This window comes from Excalfactoria chinensis, chromosome 3, assembly GCF_039878825.1.
Source record: "Excalfactoria chinensis isolate bCotChi1 chromosome 3, bCotChi1.hap2, whole genome shotgun sequence".
In the NCBI taxonomy this organism is placed as follows: Eukaryota; Metazoa; Chordata; class Aves; order Galliformes; family Phasianidae; genus Excalfactoria; species Excalfactoria chinensis.
In genome coordinates this window covers 87891504-87895991 of record NC_092827.1, presented here as the reverse complement: position 1 = coordinate 87895991, position 4488 = coordinate 87891504, and the positions used below count along the sequence as shown (strand labels likewise).

Below are 4488 nucleotides of genomic sequence, written 5' to 3'. Positions count from 1 at the left end.
AGTCAACAATTTCCCAAGAAATGATGGTTTGGGATTTCTTGAGGTAAAGGTTAAACATGAACAAACACTTCAAAATGTGACTTATTGGCATTCCTTAATGAATTTGTCTCATGCATTGCAGAGTTCATTAGTCCTTTTGGTTTCTTTGATGCCCAAAGCAAGGAATCTTATATCTCCCTCCACTGCTTTGCAACTACTGTCTGACACTGTTAGCTGTGCAAGTACACATCAAATAACCATTGCTTCATCTTCTCCATCATCTTCAGCATTTCACAAGGGTGATTCTCAGAATGAGAGTCTTGGTGTGACACTCTCTGTAATCAGTAGTAGTGACAATGCTGGAGTGGACAAGTTCTGTGCATCTCTGCAATCTCTCACAGCTCCTGGGATCCCACACAGTGTGAGGCTTTCTCCATGGTCTTAAAACTAAAAGCTCCTGCTTTTTTACAGAGTTGAAGAGAACAAAGCTTTTTAACCCCTCTTGTAGATCATCTGCATGATAACTACAGTCATCCTTATGGCCCTTCTCTCTAAATTGAATGTCTGTGTTTGTTTTAAGATGCAACAAAACTTTAGGTCCTCAATAAGGCCTTTTGTAGCAATAAAAAAATACCGTCCCATTGCACCCTCTAGGTCTTTTTCTGTCTTTTGGTTCTTTTGATGCTTTTTTTTCCTCATTTTCATTTGTGGAGACACATCCTCTACATTTTCTTTCCAAATTGTTGTGCAGTGGGAGTGGGAGAGATAGATAAAAAACATCATCTGCTCTTCAGGTCTGCAATTGAAACAGCACCATAGAATATAAATAAAGGTATAGCACAAGCAGTAAGATTAAAAGGCTTATCTATAAATAGATCATTAAAAGTAATCTACACATAAACAATAGCTCTTACGCTACAGCCCTTACTCCTCCCATGGTCCATTTCTACATACTTAATCAGAACACATTTTTAATCACACTGTATAGTGTATTTTGATGCAGTCTGTGATGGCCAAAGTATATAAAACACAAAGAAGTTAAGAAGTTGCAGCTGAACTAACAATATACTCTCCTGGAAGGAGACACTGAATAAATTGGGGATGGTTTTTGATCGGTAATTAAAGTTCTCATAAGAGCTCGGTTATGTTTCTCTTCATTCTTCACTCATAACCTTTCAAACTGTAAATATTTCCCTAAACTTCCAAAGTGTCAGTGTGTTCATGTGTCTTTTACCATGACTAATCAGCATGATGAATACAAACCTAAGAGAATATTTCTCATTAGGAAATAATAGTTTAATCTAATTATTGCGTAACAGTAGCAAATTTTGTTTTGGAAGTCATGTACTTATGTTCACATATATATGTACTGAGGATTTACAAAGTTGATTCAGCCACAAATTTTTCTACCAGAAACAACATAGCTTTCCATAATAGAAAAGGAAAATAAAGCAAGAATTCCCTTCATTTTGTCAGAGACAGAAATGCAAGATGATAGAAACAAAAGTATTTCCAGGTACAATATTGTGTAAGGATCACTAATAAATAAAGAGGGAAGGCATGGTTTTGAAAACCATTCACAAAGAAGTTTCAGCAGCAGAACTAAATTTTACCTTAGGGTTTGTCACTGAGTCATTCAGAAACAGCAAATCACTTTGGACTGGATTTCATAAAGTTTCAGATGATTTCACTTGTCTCATTAATTTCTGTCTGCACCACCTGAGAGGGCAAAGATTCGACCTACAAAGAAATGCATTTCTAAAGATCTCTCTTAAAAGTTGTAGATTCTCTGAAATATCGAAGCCTGTCATAAGACAGTGATCAAGAAAAACTCCTCAGCATATATATTAAGTAAGTGATTGCTCTCTTCCAGTAGCTGACTCAAAGGGATCCACACTGTGCAAGTGTTAATCTGCTCCAGAGCAGCCTAGCCCTTAGCTATCCTGGAAGCAACTGGAAAATTTTGGGTGCAAATGGGAGCTGGCCAGCTCTTGCTCGCAGTCTCTAGTCAGTCTAGAGACTCCCCTAGAGGAGACTGTAATACTGGCCAGCTTCACAGCCTACGCAAAGCTCAGTTAGTGCTTGGAAAGTTCTTTGAGGTCCAGAGATGACAGATACACAGCAATGCAAAGGCTTATCAGATTGTTACAGCATCAGAATATAATCATTCATCTTGAAATTCAGCTGTAGGGAAGTGAGTGAATAGAGGGTAAATGCATTTGCATGAAATCCAAGCCCATCCAAATTTTTTAAGTTCAGATTATATTAACCTCTTCCCTTTTCTGAGTCCTCCTTCTTCCCATGCACGAACCTCAGATCAAATCTGTTCACTCCTGCCAGTACAAAGGGCTTCTCCAATACTGCTTTGCTTATTGGGACTGATCTCACTGATGTACTTGCTCTTTGCTTATTTGTGATCCTTCATTCCAGGGGCACCCAGGGAAGCGTTAAAACTTGATGCAGCAGCCTATTTCTCTGTTGTATCAGATCAAAACCCACCTCTCACTAGAGAGTTGTATTTATGGTCTCTTACTGCCACAGAGATTAATTGCTGCCAGCATGAGAAAGACTCACACAAAGCTTTAGCCACATCCATAATTAGTCTTTTCTGCACCCCTGGCTTCACCTCCTTACCTGCAGTTCAGTTCACAGACTATTATGCATAAAAGAGTGGTCATCTACCTACTACAACAACTGCACCTCTTTCATGCATGAGTAGGCATTATCTGAAGGAAAAGCACTCTTCTAGGACTCTAGCCCAAGAAATCTGAGAGCTGGCACCTGTTCCCCACATGTCTTTCTTTACATACATTGCCAAAAAATCAGAAGGATCTAATTATTGGGATGCTGATTGTAAGGTGGAATAATACAAAAGATAGTAATAATACAAGAAGGATGGTGATAGATACCCAAAAGGTTATATATAGGAAAAACTCACCAGTATGGATGCCTTCAGTCTGGATGGAAAATGCTAAGGCTGGCTATCCAATCTCCACAGAGGAGCAATCTCCAAGAGATGCTGCCTTAGTGGTGCTCAGCCCTTAAATGAGGTCTAGAGGAGGTAGAGTCAAGCTCCACCCCTTCCAGGAGCACAGCTGAATTACTCTCACCTGTGTTCCCACAGCTGACCCAACACTTGCCTCAGCTGATTAATCAGAGGTTCAGGCTGTGATTACCAATTTCCCATACACTGATCCAGACCAGAAGTGAATATCCAAAATACAGCTGATTACTTTTATTATTATTATTATATCACGTGTAAGCATAAATGGAAAATGGCAAAAGATTTTCACCTTCTCCTCCTCAAGTTCCTATGGTGGATTACATTGTGTTCATGTGTATACATGTTTTGTATAGATACATATATGAAAAAGCACATTAAAAAAAGTGGTTTTTTATATCTTTTCAGTCTCAGCCCAACCCTTGGAAACTGGCTGAGCTGTTAATGACTGTTCTTAATACAGGTCAAGAAAAGGAGATCTGTGATGGCCTCCCAGACAGTCAAAAGATAACTGAAGTTAAAAAGAAAATGCTTCATGCCTTGTGGGTGGGATCCAGGGCCAAAGGGATTATTTTGCACGTGCTTCAGCTCACTTCTGTTGTGAGCAGCTTGTGGTGGCCTATCTCAGCATTGTCCCCTGAGAGATCTGGTCACTCCAACAGCAATTTCCAGCTGAAGAGATTTAGGTCATATCTGCCCATGTAGACAGTAACACTCTGCAACTACCACTCTTTTAAAACAAAGCAGAGGAAGAAATGTGAACATGTCATGTGTGGCACCTCAGCACTCAGGTGTAGGCCATGAAGCATGATTTTGGGAGAGAGATGCTATAATGCAGGCCTTGAAAGAATCCTCCTGTCTTATCAGAGCCCAGCTCTTGAGTTCACCTCTGCTATTGCAGAGTGATTCCAGTTCAAAGGGAACTGTGGTCCCTTCTGGTCCAAAAGCTATGAATCCCTTTGTTTTATTGTACATCACTGAGGTTGTCATATAAATGTGGTTCCTGGAGCTTTAGGAGAAAAAATAGATTCAGAATTATGATAAAACTATAAATGTCAGAAAAATGTTTGCGTTTATGAAAATCTTAGTGAGGTCCAGTGTTGAATAAAGATGAAGTTAAGACTACAGTGAAATCTCAGAAATCCAAGCATGACCCCTTATTTTGCCCCAGGACTTTTGTGTTGCCTCAGGGAAGTAGATCCTTCTTCATTTCCCTGAAAGTAATGAGAATGTCCAGTTTTGCAAGGCTGGGAACAAAGTGCTCACCATCTTGCAGGATGGAGCCATCTGTGCTTCAATGCCTTCTGTGTAAATCTGGGATGTAGCTCCTTCTGTCTTATTCTTTGGGGAGCAGAAGGCTTTTCTGTGTCAGCTTGAGACATGTTCAAAAAACACTTGGTGACTATTAACCACAATTAATCCTTCAGATTAACTCCCACACTACTGTTATTCTGAAGGAGTCAAGGTTTGGTGCAAGGAAAAACTGCATGCATCGACGAAGTGTCAAA

At 39.7% G+C, this 4488-nt stretch overlaps 1 long non-coding RNA gene across 1 annotated transcript; it reads right to left on the bottom strand.

Moving 5' to 3' along the window:
- Positions 1-377: 377 nt before the first annotated feature.
- Positions 378-2982, bottom strand: LOC140250633 (uncharacterized). The gene is made up of 3 exons (XR_011903219.1): positions 2918-2982; positions 1593-1719; positions 378-775 (listed from the first exon to the last, which is right to left on the bottom strand). It is a non-coding gene; the product is annotated as an uncharacterized lncRNA (long non-coding RNA).
- Between the last annotated feature and the right edge of the window lie 1506 nt (positions 2983-4488).